We start from the raw sequence: 19,836 nt of genomic DNA on the forward strand, positions 1-19,836 counted from the left end.
AGCCTAGCCCAGAAGGCTGAGCCACAGGGAAGCAGTTGCTGTTGTTTTTCCCCAGCTCCCACTCAAACCTGACACCCACAGAAAGGTCAAGCCCACGTGGTTCAGGACGCCCCTGCCTGGCCTGCCCTGGATGTTACCATGACAACTACCAGGCTGGAAATGTCCTTAGCCACCTCTACTCAGCACATTAGGGGGCTGTCCCAGGCTCCATTCTCAGAAAAGCCACTCCTGCCAAGCATTTCAGAGTTTTAGGGCTTCTGGGAATAGGGACATACAAACAGAGACACAGAAAAGCAGATAAAATCAGAGACACACATATTGTCTCAGACAAAGAGAAATTAGGGTGTTTAGGGGCACAGAGAATATGAAGATGTGAGAAAATGAGATGATGTCAGAGTCTTAGCGAGGCAGGATGGAGGGATGAATGAAGCAAAACAGATGTGAGATAGAAAATAGAAGAGCTACAGAGGACCCATGGCGACATAGGGAGAGCCCCACACTGAGGATGATGGAGAGGGCCCGGCGGGGGTGGTGGTGGCAGGAGCAGAGGCATGGGAGGGACCGGCTCTCACCAGACCCTGGCTCCCACCCCGGTACACCACCTTGCTCAGGGCAGGGCTTGGATCCAGTCTGTCTCTTGGTCTCACCTTCTCTGAGGTCTCAGAAGTGGCTTGTTGGCCAGGCTCTCCCTCTGGCAAGAGGGCAAGTGGTGAATTGCCCTAAGCCAAGAAAGGTGGAATTGGACCCCACTCACACCCACACACACCCACACACACATACACACACTCACACACTCTCATACACACATACATACTCACACTCACATACATACACAGCCACACACACACTCATACTCTCACACAACACACACATACTTGTTCACTCACATACACTCACACACACACCCTCTCACACACACACTCACACATATACACACTCTCATGCACACATACATGCTCATTCACACATATACACACATACATGCTCACTCACACACACACCCTCACTCACACATACATACACTCTCATGCACACATACAAGCTCACTCATGCACACTCACACATATACACTCTCACGCACACATACACTCACTCTAGCACACATACACTCACTCTCACACACACATACACGCACTCACTCATACACACATATACATACACACTCACACATACATGCTCCCTCACACATACACACACACACTCACACACACATACATGCTCACTCTCACACACATACACACTCACACACACGCACACACTCACACATACATACACACTTACTCTCACACACTCACACACACACATCCCTCCTTACCCTAGGGAGGCCCTTGGTTTCATTTCACCCCAAATTCATCATAAATAACTATGCTTAGCCTCACCTCTCCCATGTGGTGAAATGGGCATCAGAACACTGAGCTGAGATGGTAAAAAATAAGGCAAAATAGGGAGTAATGAGTGTGCACATCAGCGATGATGAAGCCCCAGGAGGTAATTAACATGAAAGAGGAGAGAGGAGCCAGCTGGAAAGACAGTGAGTGCCAGAGGGAGTGGGCATGAGGGCAGGAGGGTGAGGAGGGCGGAGAAGAGAGAAGGGTCTGGAGCTCCGACCAAGGCCAGCCAGAGGAGAAGGAACAGGAGGGCTGGGCTAACTTGGACGGGTCCTCCAAGTCTGGCCAGGAACCCCTGCCTCCAATATCAGTGCCTTATTTCCCATCTTTGAAGTGTTCCCAAGGCTTTGCGTGAGATCTCCTGGGGTCTTTTAGAAGTTGTTCATCTTTAGCCTTTTCTTAAGAAATAATGAGGCAATTAGCAGAGGAAACTTGGGGCTCATCCAACCTTCAGCCTGTTCTGACCTTGACTATTATGGAGCCAGTGTTCCTCACGGCCCAATATCACCCTCTGTCTCTGCTCAGAGCCAGTGCCCCTAACGTCATCATGCTCCAAGCTCACATGTGGGTGTAGAATAGGAGAGCCCACTGCCCTGATGCCCTCAGCACAGAGAGCCCAGTGAGGGAGCTGGGTCCAGAATGGAGACTTGAGCCTGCAAGAGCTGTGGGTGGGCAGTCAGACAAGGCTACGCTGAATTAGCTAACCTGGATAACACACTGGCCACAGAGGCTGGAAGGTGAAAATCAGAGGTCCTACACTGCCCCTGGAGGACAGGACCTGGATTGAGTGAGAAAGGGACTGGCAGCTGTTTTTTTTGTTTGTTTGTTTTTATTTTTTATTTTTTATTCTGTTATCATTAATATACAATAACTTGAACAACATTATGGTTACTAGACTCCCCCTATTATCAAGTCCCCACCACATACCCCATTACAGTCACTATCCATCAGTGTAGTAAGATGCTACAGAATCATTACTTGTCTTCTCTGTGTATATTGCCTTTCCCGTGTCCCCCCCATGCCCCCGCTACATTATGTGTGCTAATCGTAATGCCCCTTTTCCCCCCTTATCCCTCCCTTCCCACTCATCCTCCCCAGTTCCTTTCCCTTTGGTAACTGTCAGTCCATTCTTGGGTTCTGTGAGTCTGTTGCTGTTTTGTTCCTTCAGTTTTTTCTTTGTTCTTATCCTGCACATATGAGTGACATGATTTGGTACTTGTCTTTCTCTGCCTGGCTTATTTCACTGAGCATAATACCCTCCAGCTCCATCCATGTTGCTGCAAATGGTAGGATTTGTTTTCTTCTTATGGTTGAATAATATTCCATTGTGTATATGTACCACATCTTCTTTATCCATTCATCTACTGATGGACACTTAGGTTGCTTCCATTTCTTGGCTATTGTAAATAGTGCTGTGATAAACATATTGGTGCATATGTCTTTTTCAAACTGGGCTCCTGCATTCTTAGGGTAAATTCCTAGAAGTGGAATTCCTGGGTCAAATGGTATTTCTATTTTTAGTTTTTTGAGTAACCTCCATGCTGCTTTCCACAATGGTTGAACTAGTTTACATTCCCACCAGCAGTGTAGGAGGGTTCCCCTTTCTCCACAACCTCACCAACATTTGCTGTTGTTTGTCTTTTGGATGTTGGCCCTCCTAACTGGTGTGAGGTGATTTTTTATTGTGGTTTTAATTTGCATTTCTCTGATGATTAGCAATGTGGAGCATCTTTTCATGTGTCTGTTGGCCATCTGAATTTCTTCTTTGGAGAAGTGTCTGTTCAGATCCTCTGCCCATTTTTTAATTGGATTATTTGCTTTTTGTTTGTTGAGGTGCGTGAGCTCTTTATATAATTTGGATGTCAACCCCTTATCAGATATGTCATTTATGAATATATTCTCCCATATTGTAGGATGTCTTTTTGTTCTACTGATGGTGTCCTTTGCTGTACAGAAGCTTTTCAGGTTGATACAGTCCCACTTGTTCATTTTTGCTTTTGTTTCCCTTGCCCGGGGAGATATGTTCATGAAGAAGTTGCTCATGTTTATGTCCAAGAGATTTTTGCCTATGTTTTCTTTCTAAGAGTTTTATGGTTTCATGACTTACATTCAGGTCTTTGATCCATTTTGAGTTTACTTTTGTGTATGGGGTTAGACAATAATCCAGTTTCATTCTCTTACATGCAGCTCTCCAGTTTTGCCAACACCAGCTGTTGAAGAGGCGGTCATTTCCCCATTGTATGTCCATGGCTGCTTTATCGTATATTTATTGACCATATATGCTTGGGTTTGTATCTGGGCTCTCTATTCTGTTCCACTGGTCTGTGGATCTGTTCTTGTGCCAGTACCAAATTGTCTTGATTACTGTGACTTTGTAGTAGAGCTTGAAGTCAGGGAGCATAATTCCCCCTGCTTTATTCTTCCTTCTCAGGATTGCTTTGGCTATTCGGGGTCTTTTGTCATTCCATATGAATTTTAGAACTATTTTCTCTAGTTCATTGAAGAATGCTGTAGGTATTTTGATAGGGATTGCATTGAATCTGTAGATTGCTTTAGGCAGGACGGCCATTTTGCCAATATTAATTCTTCCTAGCCAAGAGCATGGGATGAATTTCCATTTATTAGTGTCTTCTTTAATTTCTCTTAAGAGTGTCTTGTAGTTTTCAGGGTATAGGTCTTTCACTTCCTTGGCTAGGTTTATTCCTAGGTATTTGATTCTTTTGGATGCAATTGTGAATGGAATTGTTTTCCTGGCAGCTGTTTTTGATGCCCTGTCCCACATCCCTTCAGCCCACTTCTGTGTCCACCTGCAGCTGGAGTGGACATTTCTGGTGCATGCTCACAGCTCACCTCTCTTTTCTGCTGGAGGCTTTTCTCAGCCCCTGCAGGGCAACCTGGAAATAGCCAGACCGTAGCACCACCAATGGGCAAACCTCAGCCAGTGAGGGATGGCACTGGTGAAACTAAACCTGATTCTCCCTCACTCAGTGGAGGGATTCTGATCTTTGTCTCCTCGGAGCGATCCCGGGGGGAGTGAGCCCTAATTATCCACAGTGGACCACTCCATGTACCCTTTCCTGTCTCATTCTCCTTGCTCCCTCATTCCTCCTCACACCCTAAAATAAAATGCCTACATCCAAGTCCTCATCTCATGGTGTATATTTGGAGGACATAAAATAGCACACAGGCTATCTTTCTGTGCTCTTCCCTGTCAAAGAGTCTGTCCTGCCTGCTGGGTTAAGATAAAAAGTGTTGGAGGGCTCTGCATCTGCCTGCCTGTCGGTAAGCGATGAGGTGTTTGTCGGAAGGGGTCCTCACATCCAGACAGGGAAAAGAGTTCGCCAGCTCTCCCTCCCTGATGCTGGGGATGCCAGGGCTGACTTACTAGCAGCAACGCCCATGGGTCTCCAATGGACAACCACAGACTTTCGTAACTGGGAAGGACCTGATCCAACTTCCCATGCATTACAGGAAACCCTCTAAACTTCTCTGACACCTGCTTCAACACCACACACCATGTACAAGGCAGCCCTCTCCATTCTTGGACTAAACCCCAGGCTTTCAAGGATTTAGTCTGCTTTCTTTTCAGGGTTTTTGTTTTATTTTAGCTATTAGAAAGTTCTCTTTATACTGAATGGTAATTGATCTCCGTGAAATTTATTCCCACTGGTGTCTCATTTTTCTACTCAAGATTTCTCCAGATATTTTAGGGCCAACCATGTCTGTTACATCGTCTCTTTTCCAGGCCAAAAAAATCTTATTGCCTTGACCTTTCTTCAAATGACTTGATCTTCCGAGTCTCCTCACCCTGGACCACAACTCCAGGGTGTGGGTTTGTCTATGTTCCTCTTTCAATAGTACCCAGGTGATGCTTCAGAGTAGTATGACCAGAGCAGAGTATATTTTTTACACCATGACTGCCCTAAGTACATTTTCACTATTGGTTCCTGAAACTGTAACTTTCTTGCCAGGTATACAACACCGCTGACTCGGTTGAACTAGGAAGACACTGAACATCTGTTTCAGTTTCTCAGCAACCCTTTTATTTTCTTCAGGTAACAACTCTCTCCCACTTCCCATCCTCAAAAATAATGTTCTAGTGGGATTGCCAACCCTTGGGCCCTGTACTCCTAACCATAGGTTCAGGCCTCTGACCTCCACCCAGCCAATTAAAGAATCCTTTCCCTGGTCACAGTAATTGGTTCAACTGCAAACATGCGACCCAGGCCAGGCTAATCAGAGTCCTTCCCTGGGATTTATTGTATGGATTTGGAAAGGAGAGCTCTACCTCTGGATTTGCTAAACTGGGATGATGTGCAGAACTCTATGTAATACCAACACACAGAGAAACAAATGGGGAAAAGTTAAGAGAGAAAGAAAGAAGAAGTTGAAGATACTGTTTGAGTCCTTGGATCCAGCTGAACTTGGGTCCAGTTCTACTTCTGTCCTTCCCAAAATCAATGTCCCTTTATGGCTCAATCTAGACTGAGTCTCACTGCTGTCACTAGAACAGACTAATAGATAGTTTTTCTTTGTCATTTAGTTGTGTAAGTTCTTTTATCCTAAATGAAGGGCTTCACATTTATCTCCCTAATTGTGTAAATTTTTTTATCCTAAATGAAGGGCTTCAAGGCAGAGAAAGACAAGTACCAAATGATTTCCCTCGTTTGTGGAGTATAACAGCAAAGCAAAACTGAAGGAACAAAACAGCAGCAGACTCACAAACTCCAAGGGACTAGCAGTTACCAAAAGGGAAGGGTGCGGGAGGGTGGGAGAAGGGAATTGAGGGACATTATGATTGGCACACATGGTGTGGGGGAGATCATGGGGGAGACAGTGTAGTACAGAGGAGACAAGTAGTGACTCTGTGGCATCTTACTACACTGATGGACAGTGACTGCATTGGGGCTCGGGGGGGACTCGATAATATGGGTGAATGTAGTAACCACACTGTTTTTCATGTGAAACCTTCATAAGAGTGTATATCAATAATACCTTAGTAAAATAATTGTAATAAGAATACAATATATAATATACATAATATTAAATAAAGACTGATAATTTTTTTTAAAAATGAAGGGCTTCACATTTATCCCTATTACTGATGCTGGGGTTCTTGTTTCTGGAGTCGAAGAACAAACTTTGCAAACACCCAAGGTAGGAGAGCAAGGCAGAGACTTATTTAGAGATAAAGTGAAAGGACAGGGCTCCTGGCTCACACCAGGAGGGGACAAGAGAGCTCCGGGGTGATGCGTTGTCTAGGGGTTTTATAGACGGTTGAAAGACAAAGGGCTAGGGATGTACACCTGCTAAAATGTTTACATTTGGAGAAACACTAAATTTCTTATTAATCTTCTGGGTTATTTACAAGAAATTTACTGCTTTGATTTCCTCCCAGGATAGCAGCTTCCTGTCTGGGAGCATATCACTCAAGGCTGCCTGCTTTGCTCCCAAGGTGGGCTGAGTTATTGTCTATTTGTTAAGGAACTTACTTTTTAACTAATTGGGTTTTAAGATGAAATCGTATTTTCAAAATGGAATCCTTCCTGTTTTTAGTATGTTGTTTGGGCTTGCTTGCTACATTGCCCAGGTTGCAAATAATTTGTTTAGGGCTGGAGGAAGGAAAGCAGCACCTGGGTGAGGTCAGAAAAACAAGCTGGCCCCCCCAGCAGGCCAAAGCAAATCCCACAATGGATTATCTTGCTTTGTTTTTTCCTGAGGCCCTCACCCTACTCTGTCTAAACCCATGGTCCCTGTCTTATTAGGTTCCATACTTTGTCCTGTCATTCCAGTCTACATAAAAATTGTATAGTTCTGATTCTGTTATGCAATCAATTACCTATGCCTCTCACTTTTAATAAGGATGCCTACTATATGTTTATCCAAATCACTGATAAAAATGTTGAGCTGGACAGAGTTTAAAAAAGAAAAGGAAAAACCAGTATCATGTCCATTTACCAGTCAATGAGTACAATTTTTAGATGGTCGTTTAAACAACTATGAATCGCTCAGCTAGGTTCTATCCAGCTGACACGCTCCATCATCCTGTCTCCCAAGCCTTGCAATCTGACCAGGGACCATGCTGAAGTCCACATAGCACTTTCGCAGTCTGTTGAGCTACCAGTTGACAATCTCATCCAAAAAGGAAGTAAGGTTAAGAAAGCAAAACTGGTCCTATTACTTAAAATGTTTTTAATTCTCAGTAACCCATTCCCTTCCCATGAACACATGCATGACACACACAGACACAATTCCTCTCACCCACCTCTGCCTCTGCCTCCTCACTCCCAACTAATCTCATCTGCAAAAGGACCAATTTTTTAGGAAGTAGATTAGGTCAGCATTAAGGGAGAAGAGATTCATTCTGTTTGGGAAGAGAGAGCCTTTACCTCAGAACGGTCTGTGACACATAGCACTGAGAAAGGGAGGTGGGAAGAATGGAAGGGGATGAATATCTTTCAGCCACACAGTAACTTAGGCGGGAAGCACAGTGATAGCTTAGCAAAGCCTGACGCTGGAGGATAGGGGACTCGAGGAGCAGAGGCCCGCTGCCGCTCCAGTCTGGCCTGTGGGAGGCAGTATGGTGCAGCCACAGAGAGCTGGCTCTGGAGTCAGTGGCCTGGCTCTCAGTCCATGCACCACCATTGGCCAACCATGCACCACCACCATGTGCCAGGTGCTGTGCTTCACTCTTCCTACTCAGTCACACTTCCTTCCACTCAGTTACCAAGTTTCAGTGGTTCTTTCCCAAAAACGCTTCTCATATCCACCCTCTCTGGCCTCAATGACACATCCTCATTCATGTAACCATCATCTCTTCAAATATTTCTTCTGCCCCATTTTCTCTCTTCACTTTCTGGGACTCAAATTACAGGCATATTACTGTTTGATGTTGTCCCACAGTTCTAAAAAGCTTGGTTTTGTTTTGTTTTCTTTTTCCTCCACTCCTTTTTCTTTTTGTATTTCAGTTTGGATGATTTCTGTTTACCCTTTTCAAGTTCATCGGTTTTTTTCCTTAGCTGTGCCCAGCTGTGGAAAAGCCTGTTGAAGGAATTCATCTATGATAGCATGTTTTTTATTTGTAGCATTTTCATTTGACAATCTTTCTTTTTTAAAGTATCATTGATATACAATCTTAGGATGGTTCCACATAAACAACACAGTGGTTTCAATATTCACCCATATTATCAAGTCCTCACCCCCTCTATTGCAGTCACTGTCTATCAGCATAGTAAGATGTTATAGAGTCCATTTGATATTCTTACAGTTTTCATATCTCTGTTGAAATCCCTCATCTGTTCATACAAGTTGGCCACCTTTTTCCCTGAGAACTTAAACATACTAATCATTATTACTTTAAAGTCCCCGTCCAGTAGTTCCAGTATCTGTTTCATCTGTGAGTCTGGTTCTGTTGATTTCTTTATCTTTCAACAGTAGGCTGGGTTTTTTATCTTTTTTGCCTTTTAATATGTTTCATAAATTTGTATCAATGGACTGGAGCCAAGATGGCGGCGTGAGTAGAGCAGTGGAAATCTCCTCCCAAAACCACATATATCTATGAAAATATAACAAAGACAACTCTTCCTAGAATAAAGACCAGAAGACACAGGACACCATCCAGACCACATCCACACCTGCGAGAAGAACCCAGTGCCTTGTAAAGAGGGTAAGATACAAACCCCAGCCCCACAGGACCCGTGTGCCCCTCCGCCCAGCTCCCGGCGGGAGAAGAGTAAGCAGAGCGGGAGGGACACGGAGCCCAGGACTGCTGAACACCCAGCCCCAGCCATCCGGGCCAGAGCGCAGACACAGTGCGTGCACAGGGGACCCTGGATACTAGGGAAACAGGGCAGCAAGAACAGTGAGTGGGCACCGGAGGCCTGGCGCCAGAGGACATAAGAAAAGCGAGTGGCCATTTTTTTTTTTTTTTTTTGCTGTTTTGTTTTGGCGAGCGCTTTTTGGAAGTCTTAAAGGGATAGGGACCCCAATACTAGGGAAACAGGAGAGCAAGACCGGTGAGCAGATGCCTGAGGCTGGCGCTGGAGAATAAAGAAAAACGAGCGGTCATTTTTTATTTATTTTATTTATTTTTTTTATTTTACAATTTTTTTTTTTTTTTTTGTGGTCGTTGTTTTGTTTTGGTGGGTGCTTTTTGGAAGTCTTAAAGGGGCAGGGCGGGACACTTAATCCAGAGGTAGGGAATCCGGGGATCTCTGGGCACCCTAACCCCTGGGCTGCAGGGAGCAGGGAGGCCCCGTACGGAGATAAATAGCCTCCCAGCAGCTCCTGCTCCAACGCGACTCCACCGTTTTGGAGTAGCTGCCCGAGCCAGGCCACGCCCACAGCAACAGCGGAGATTAACTCCATAGCAGCCGGGCAGGAAGCAGAAACCCTGTCTGCGCGCAGCTGCGCAGCACAAGCCACTAGAGGCTGCTGTTCTCCCAGGAGAGGAGGGCCACGAACCAACAAGAAGGGAAGTTCTTCCTGCTGTCACTAGTCACAGCTCTGCAAACTATTCCTATCACCATAAAAAGACAAAATTACAGGCAAAACAAGATCACAGAGACACCAGAGAAGGAGACAGACCTAACCAGTCTTCCTGACAAAGAATTCAAAATAAGAATCAAAAACATGCTGACAGAGATGCAGAGAAATACGCAAGAGATATGGGATGAAGTCCGGAGGGAGATCACAGATGCCAGAAAGGAGATTACAGAAATGAAACAAACTCTGGAAGGGTTTATAAGCAGAATGGATAGGATGCAAGAGGCCATTGACAGAATTGAAACCAGAGAACAGGAACGCATAGAAGCTGACATAGAGAGAGATAAAAGGATCCACAGGAATGAAACAATGTTAAGAGAACTGTGTGACCAATCCAAAAGGAACAATATCTGTATTATAGGGGTACCAGAAGAAGAAGAGAGAGGAAAAGGGATGGAAAGTATCTTGGAAGAAATAATTGCTGAAAACTTCCCCAAACTGGGGGAGGAAATAATCGAACAGACCATGGAAATACACAGAACCCCGAACAGAAAGGATCCAAGGAGGACAACACCAAGACACATAATAATTAAAATGGCAAAGATCAAGGACAAGGAAAGAGTTTGAAAGGCAGCTAGAGAGAAAAAGGTCACCTATAAAGGAAAACCCATCAGGCTAACATCAGACTTCTTGACAGAAACCTTACAGGCCAGAAGAGACTGGCATGATATATTAAATGCAATGAAACAGAAGGGCCTTGAACCAAGGATACTGTATCCAGCACGACTATCATTCAAATATGATGGTGTGATTAAACAATTCCCAGACAAACAAAAGCTGAGGGAATTTGCTTCCCACAAACCACCTGTACAGGACATCTTACAGGGACTGCTCTAGATGGGAGCACTCCTAGAAAGAGCACAGAACAAAACACCCAACATATGAAGAATCGAGGAGGAGGAATAAGAAGGGAGAGAAGAAAAGAATCTCCAGACAGTGTATATAACAGCTCAATAAGCGAGCTAAGTTAGGCAGTAAGATACTAAAGAGGCTAACCTTGAACCTTTGGTAACCACGAATTTAAAGCCTGCAATGGCAATAAGTACATATCTTTCAATAGTCACCCTAAATGTTAATGGACTGAATGCACCAATCAAAAGACACAGAGTAATAGAATAGATAAAAAAGCAAGACCCATCTATATGCTGCTTACAAGAAACTCACCTCAAACCCAAAGATATGTACAGACTGAAAGTCAAGGGATGGAAAAACATATCTCAGGCAAAAAACAGTGAGAAGAACGCAGGGGTTGCAGTACTAATATCAGACAAAATAGACTTCAAAACAAAGAAAGTAACAAGAGATAAAGAAGGACACTACATAATGATAAAGGGCTCAGTCCAACAAGAGGATATAACCATTCTAAATATATATGCACCCAACACAGGAGCCCCAGCATATGTGAAACAAATACTAACAGAACTAAAGGGGGAAATAGACTGCAATGCATTCATTCTAGGAGACTTCAACACACCACTCACCCCAAAGGATAGATCCACCAGGCAGAATATAAGTAAGGACACGGAAGCACTGAACAACACAGTAGAGCAGATGGACCTAATAGACATCTATAGAACTCTACATCCAAAAGCAGCGGGATATACATTCTTCTCAAGTGCACATGGAATATTCTCCAGAATAGACCACATACTAGGCCACAAAAAGAGCCTCAGTAAATTCCAAAAGATTGAAATCCTACCAACCAACTTTTCAGACCACAAAGGCATAAAACTAGAAATAAACTGTACAAAGAAAGCAAAAATGCTCACAAACACATGGAGGCTAAACAACACGCTCCTAAATAATCAATGGATCAATGACCAAATCAAAATGGAGATCCAGCAATATATGGAAACAAATGACAACAACAACACTAACACTAAGCCCCAACTTCTGTGGGACACAGCAAAAGCAGTCTTAAGAGGAAAATATATAGCAATCCAAGCATATTTTAAAAAGGAAGAACAAGCCCAAATGAATGGTCTAATGTCACAATTATCGAAATTGGAAAATGAAGAACAAATGAGGCCTAAGGTCAGCAGAAGGAGGGACAAAATAAAGATCAGAGAAGAAATAAATAAAATTGAGAAGAATAAAACAACAGCAAAAATCAATGAAACCAAGAGCTGGTTCTTCGAGAAAATAAACAAAATAGATAAGCCTCTAGCCACACTTATTAAGAGGAAAACAGAGTCAACACAAATCAACAGTATCAGAAACGAGAAAGGAAAAATCACGACGGACCCCCACAGAAATACAAAGAATTATTAGAGGATACTATGAAAACCTATATGCTAACAAGCTGGGAAACCTAGGAGAAATGGACAACTTCCTAGAAAAATACAACCTTCCAAGACTGACCCGGAAAGAAACAGAAAATCTAAACAGACCAATTACCAGCAACGAAATTGAAGTGGTAATCAAAACACTACCAAAGAACAAAACCCCCGGGCCAGATGGATTTACCTCAGAATTTTATCAGACATACAGGGAAGACATAATACCCATTCTCCTTAAAGTTTTCCAAAAAATAGAGAAGGAGGGGATACTCCCAAACTCATTCTATGAAGCTAACATCACCCTAATACCAAAACCAGGCAAAGACCCCACCAAAAAAGAAAACTACAGACCAATATCCCTGATGAACGTAGATGCAAAAATACTCAACAAAATATTAGCAAACCGAATTCAAAAATACATCAAAAGGATCATACACCATGACCAAGTGGGATTCATCCCAGGGATGCAAGGATGGTACAACATTCGAAAGTCCATCAATATCATACACCATATCAACAAAAAGAAAGACAAAAACCACATGATCATCTCCATAGATGCTGAAAAAGCATTTGACAAAGTTCAACATCCATTCATGATAAAAACTCTCAGCGAAATGGGAATAGAGGGCAAGTACCTCAACATAATAAAGGCCATCTATGATAAACCCACAGCCAACATTATATTGAACAGCGAGAAGCTGAAAGCATTTCCTCTGAGATCGGGAACTAGACAGAGATGCCCACTCTCCCCACTGTTATTTAACATAGTACTGGAGGTCCTAGCCACGGCAATCAGACAAAACAAAAAAATACAAGGAGTCCAGATTGGTAAAGAAGAAGTTAAACTGTCACTATTTGCAGATGACATGATACTGTACATAAAAAACCCTAAAGACTCCACCCCAAAACTACTAGAACTGATATCAGAATACAGCAAAGTTGCAGGATACAAAATCAACACACAGAAATCTGTGGCTTTCCTATACACTAGCAATGAACCAACAGAAAGAGAAATCAGGAAAACAACTCCATTCACAATTGCATCAAAATAAATAAAATACCTAGGAATAAACCTAACCAAAGAAGTGAAAGACTTATACTCTGAAAACTACAAGTCACTCTTAAGAGAAATTAAAGGGGACACTAACAGATGGAAACTCATCCCATGCTCGTGGCTAGGAAGAATTAATATCGTCAAAATGGCCATCCTGCCCAAAGCAATATACAGATTTGATGCAATCCCTATGAAACTACCAGCAACATTCTTCAATGAACTAGAACAAATAATTCAAAAATTCATATGGAAACACCAAAAACCCCGAATAGCCAAAGCAATCCTGAGAAAGAAGAATAAAGTAGGGGGGATCTCACTCCCCAACTTCAAGCTCTACTATAAAGCCATAGTAATCAAGACAATTTGGTACTGGCACAAGAACAGAGCCACAGACCAATGGAACAGACTAGAGAATCCAGACATTAACCCAGACATATATGGTCAATTAATATTTGATAAAGGAGCCATGGACATACAATGGGAAAATGACAGTCTCTTCAACAGATGGTGCTGGCAAAACTGGACAGCTACATGTAGGAGAATGAAACTGGACCATTGTCTAACCCCATATACAAAAGTAAACTCAAAATGGATCAAAGACCTGAATGAAAGTCATGAAACCATTAAACTCTTGGAAGAAAACATAGGCAAAAACCTCTTAGACATAAACATGAGTGACCTCTTCTTGAACATATCTCCCCGGGCAAGGAAAACAACAGCAAAAATGAACAAGTGGGACTATATTAAGCTGAAAAGCTTCTGTACAGCAAAAGATACCGTCAATAGAACAAAAAGGAACCCTACAGTATGGGAGAATATATTTGAAAATGACACATCCGATAAAGGCTTGACATCCAGAATATATAAAGAGCTCACATGCCTCAACAAACAAAAAACAAATAACCCAATTAAAAAATGGGCAGAGGAACTGAAGAGACAGTTCTCCAAAAAAGAAGTACAGATGGCCAACAGACACATGAAGAGATGCTCCACATCGCTAATTATCAGAGAAATGCAAATTAAAACTACAATGAGGTATCACCTCACACCAGTAAGGATGGCTGCCATCCAAAAGACAAACAACAACAAATGTTGACGAGGCTGTGGAGAAAGGGGAACCCTCCTACACTGCTGGTGGGAATGTAAGTTAGTTCAACCATTGTGGAAAGTAGTATGGAGGTACATCAAAATGCTCAAAACAGACTTACCATTTGACCCAGGAATTGCACTGGTAGGAATTTACCCTAAGAATGCAGCAATCAAGTATGAGAAAGACCAATGTACCCCTATGTTTATCGCAGCACTATTTACAATAGCCAAGAATTGGAAGCAACCTAAATGTCCATCGATAGATGAATGGATAAAGAAGATGTGGTACATATACACAGTGGAATACTACTCAGCCATAAGAAAAGGGCAAATCCTACCATTTGCAGCAACATGGATGGAGCTGGAGGGTATTATGCTCAGTGAAACAAGCCAAGCAGAGAAAGAGAAATACCAAATGAATTCACTCATCTGTGGAATATAAGAACAAAGGAAAAACTGAAGGAACAAAACAGCAGCAGAATCACAGAACTCAAGAATGGACTAACAGGTACCAAAGGGAAAGGGACTGGGGAGGATGGGTGGTTAGGGAGGGATAAGGGGGGGGAGAAGAAGGGGGGTATTAAGATTAGCATGCATGTGGGGGGAGAAAGGGGAAGGCTGTGCAACACAGAGAAGGCAAGTAGTGATTCTACAACATTTGCTATGCTGATGGACAGTGACTGTAAAGGGGTTTATAGGGGGGACCTGGTATAGGGGAGAGCCTAGTCAACATAATATTCATCATGTAAGTGTAGATTAATGACACCAAAAAAAAAAAAAAGGCAGTTCCTGTGTGGAAACCTCCAGTGAGTTCTACACAAGGGTATAAAGGGCATATAAAAGTGTAGGCAAAGGGTCTGTTTGCATCTATACAGAAGATCAAAGCCTAATTGGGCTACCCCGAAATGAACTAAGATACGATATGAAAAAGAACTTCCAACATCAGCACTCTCTGGAAGACTCATTCCAGAAGATGATCACCAAAAAACCCCAACAAAGATCCACGCACTGCTACAGCTGTAGATGCACTCATCCCACCAGTTCCTGGACTTGCCATTGGAATGAAGAAGGATATATGTAAGCTGGCCTGTGCATACAGTAAAACAACAAATTTGACTGGATCTATACTGTTGGAACTCAATCAAGAATTAGGAGAAGTGCAAATTGTAGCGTTCCAAAATCTTACAACTACAGACTATTTACTGTTAAAAGAACATATGGGATGTGAACAGTCCCCAGGAATGGGTTGTTTTAATTTGTCTGATTTCTCTCAGACTGTTCAAGTTCAGTTGGACAATATCCACCATATCATAGATAAGTTTTCACAAATGCCTAAGGTGCCTAACTGGTTTTCTTGGTTTCACTGGAGATGGCTGATAATTACAGAGATGATTTGGTTATGTAACTATACTCCTATTATGTTAATGTGTGTGCACAATTGAAGTAGTAGCTTAAAACCTATACATGCTGAAGTTACTCTACAAGAAGATATGTCAAAGAAATAATCAATCTTCCCATGTTTTCTCCCGCCTGCTACTTCTATAGCTTTTCTTCTTCCTTCCTAATTACAACCCTTAAATAGAATTCGTGCCTCATATCAAATTTACCGAGTATCATAATTCTTCCAAGTGGTAAAGACACCTCAAGACAAATGCTGGGCATAGAAGCCACAGGGCATAAATCTGCAAAGAAGTAAAAAGCTAACCTTTTCAAACAATAAGGCTTCTCTCTCACTTACCAACTTTACATTTCCCTGTATGGCCCCGGAAGATGACTGGTTAGCCAGAGACGGGTAAGATTCCTCAAGGGAGGAACAACCTAAGACAGGCACAGTCGCAGGGGGGCCATCAGGTGAGAAATTGGGGATCAACAGAGGTGAGGCTTAGAACCTCACCCCCCCTGTTCTGAGAGAAATCTTCTGCATACGTGGACGTTTTATTGCCCTTGTCTAGCTTGGATTAACACATAGTCTACAGGCACACACCTGATCATCTACATTTGCTCTCTTACAACACTAAACTATGTTTTCTACCTTTATCTTGCATCTACCTACCACTTCAGCATTTTATTAAAAATAATAATAATAAAGAGAGAAATGTGGTATCCACATATAAATCAAGTATAAAAATCAAATGAGTATTCATATTTGAACTGACTGTTTATAGTTCATAATGCATGAGCAAAACCAAAAGTTTCTGTGATGACTGCCCTTGTAGTGCTCACCATGTAACTTATTCACTATGTAAGAATTTGTTCTCCATGTAAGAACTTGTTCGTTATGCTTCAGAAGATTGGAGACTGACGAAAACTAGGCTTGGGGTGAATTAATGATTGTGCATTGAGCATTGACTCCCCTATACAGAATTTTATTGTTGTTAACAACCATTTGATCAATAAATATGAGAGATGCCCTCACAACAACAACAACAAAAATTTGTATCAATGCCCATCATGGGTAGAGCAGCAGAGACTGAGGTAAATAGTATTTATGCCTGGAAGTGGCCTGGCTCTTCTGGTCAGCTTCATGGCCTGGGGGTGGCAGTCAGGCAGGGTTGGGGTTTTGTTGTTACTCTCATTACCTCAGTGCATCACGGGTTCTGAATTCGTCTGCTGGTGGGCTGCTTAGAGTGGGGTCTAGGGTGTCAGAGGAGTTTTCTGTGTTGCTGCTCCCCCCTCAGTTTCTCAGCCAGGCCTGAGTGCCGGCCCTCTCCCCCTCCTCCCCACCCACTTGCTGTTTGGTGCTAGTCTCAGGGGAGGGCAGGAGCTGTACTGAGGGAGGCCCGGGGAGGAGTGTGTCTCTTATCCTGGTTCAGCCTCAATCTTCAGCAGGCTCTAAGCTCAGGAGTCGGATTTTCTCCATATTTCTGTCCCTCCTCCCTATGATAGCCAAACTCCACCTTATATCTGTGGGTGACTTTAAGGGGCAAGAATTCTTTCCATCTCCCCAGTAGAGCAGACACTTGCTTGAATCTTCTGCCCAAGATTTCCTGCCTGAGTTTCCTGCTTCTCCTCTTGGAGTAGAGGATTTTTGCTTTTCTTCCCCAGAAGCAATGGATCTTTGCCTGTGTTCAAGAAGAGCCAGATTTTTACCCCTCACCCAGAACAGATGAGTTTTGCTTTTATCCCTCCCCCTGAAGCAAGTGTGTTGCCCCTCCCCAGTGGCTAAGGATTTTGATTCTAGAAGAATTGTGGAAGCAGCTGAGGCTTCTTGCCTTCCCCCAGCAGCTGCCTTAATCAATTCCTGCATGCTTGCACCACCAAGGAGGAAAGCTCTCTCCCATTTCCTGCCCCACTCCCACTTCTCATGAACCTTCGGGAAGCCTGTGAAAAAAGCTTGGCTCTGAATATAAACTCCTCTATGTCTGGAATCATCTCCAGCTATTCTAAACTGATGCTAGCCACGTGTAGCCGTTTGTTGGTTTCTTCTTACCTGTCTGTATGACAGCCCCATCTCTCCCATGCTCTGCTAAGTTGAAACTGTTCATATACCCCTTGTTCTCCTTGAAGAGGCTTTACTTGGTTGCCTTGTGACTTCAGCTTTCTGAGGACTCAAGAAAAGCTATGACTTTGTAGATTATCTTGCTCTTTCTCACTGTTAGGGTGGGAGTAACATTTTGCCTGCAGTATTCCACATCCTATGTAAAAAGACAAGTCCACAAATCACTGTCATCTCTTAGGTAACTGCAACCACCTCACAGCTGGTCCTGAAGCCAATTTTGCTCCTCTCCATACTGTGTCTAGATTATGTATTAAAATTCTATAACCATCAGAAACTAGGAAGGAATGCAAAATAAAATTCTTGAAACTAGTTACATAAAATCTGAAACCTAGGTCATGGTGTACCACTTACCTATTGCTGAGTAACAAACCAGCCCACAACTTAGTGACTTAAACCATGACATCTATTTCGTTCATGAATCTGCAGGGCTTTGTGGGGACAGCTTGTCTCTGTTCCATTCGATGTCAGCTGGGGCGGCTTAAAGGCTGGGGCCGGAAGAATCTGAAGCACTGACGGCCAGGGTGGGAAGACTCAACAGCTAGAGACTAAACTGCTGGGTGCACCTCTGTCTCTCTGTGGCTTCTCTCTAGGTCAGTGGCTTTAAGGTAACCAGACTTCTTACATGTTGACTCAGAACTAGTAAGGAGCATGTTAAAGAGAGAGACAGGGAAAGAGATAACCCAAATGGAATGTTTTTACACCCTAGTCTCAGAAATCACACTATCTGGGCTGTACTCAATTATCAAGGCAGTTACATAGGTCCACCCAGGTCCATTGGTAGACAATACGGACCCAACATCTCAGTGGAGGAGTGTCCACATTACACTGTAAGATGAAAGCGTGGGATGTGCTATATTGACACAGCTATCTGGAAAATACACCTGCCATACATGATTCTATTTGTTTTGTAACAGTGAAAAAAGAGCTTCAAATAAATCAAACAAGGAAATAAAAGAAAACCACAAGCCATCTAATTGCATTGTTTCATATACATATTATCATTGCCAAGTGTGACTTTGTGTGCCCCTAATCAATTTAATCATGTCAAACCCAGGGCAGCCATAACCATGTTCCTAGATGCAAATCTGCTCCTGTCACTGCCTCTCTAAAATGATTCATTAGTTCCCTGCTGCCCCCACAATAAATTCCAAACTCCTTAACATGGCTTGTAAAGCCCTTCACATGTGACCTTGTTTGTTAATTTCCAAACTCACCTTCTGATGCTTCCTTCTTTGTCCCTTATGCTTCAGCTATGCTGAACTACTTCCCAGTCTTCAAACCTTCTTCTGCTTTTAGGCATGCTATTTTCCTCTTCTGGGACTTTTCTCTGTCCCCATGCTCTTTTCCCTCTATTCTGCCTATTACTCATTTTTCTGGACCTACCTCTCCCAACACGACCTCTCTCCCTCCTCCCAGCGTGGCCGGCCGAGGGCTGCCCTATCCCTTCCCACACGAGGGAACATCCCTTCTAACACACCTGAGCTCACACCTAGATGCTACTGCACTAGTGCTAATCGTGCTAATTAGCTCAGCTGTGTCTCCCCCTCCCTCTTTCCATGCGGGAGGATGTAGTTGTGCTTTATTCACCATGAATAGTGCCTGAAGGATACCAAGGCTCAACAAAGACTGGTTAGATGAATGAATCTGCGTCTCGATAACACACTTCAGGCTTCAAGCGACAGCTCTCCCACAAACCTAAGACACTATGGCAGTATCCTACCTTGAAACAAGGCCTAAAGTTGGTTGGGATCATTGAGAATTTTCAGGAAGCAGCTAAAACTTTTTGGATGTTTCATGTGGCTGGAGCTGTTCTCAGCCTTGAGGGACTCACTCCAGGGCAGGACCAGGGAGTGGCTCCGGGGCGTCTTTCCTCTTCCAGCAACAGTCCTGGTGGGCAGGCCTGCCTGGGAGGGGCACACCTCAGCAACAACAGGATGTTTACTTGCCGTGCCTACCTCCAGAGCCTAGTTCTGGAGCAGGTAC

This window comes from Manis pentadactyla, chromosome 11, assembly GCF_030020395.1.
Source record: "Manis pentadactyla isolate mManPen7 chromosome 11, mManPen7.hap1, whole genome shotgun sequence".
Taxonomy (NCBI): domain Eukaryota; kingdom Metazoa; phylum Chordata; class Mammalia; order Pholidota; family Manidae; genus Manis; species Manis pentadactyla.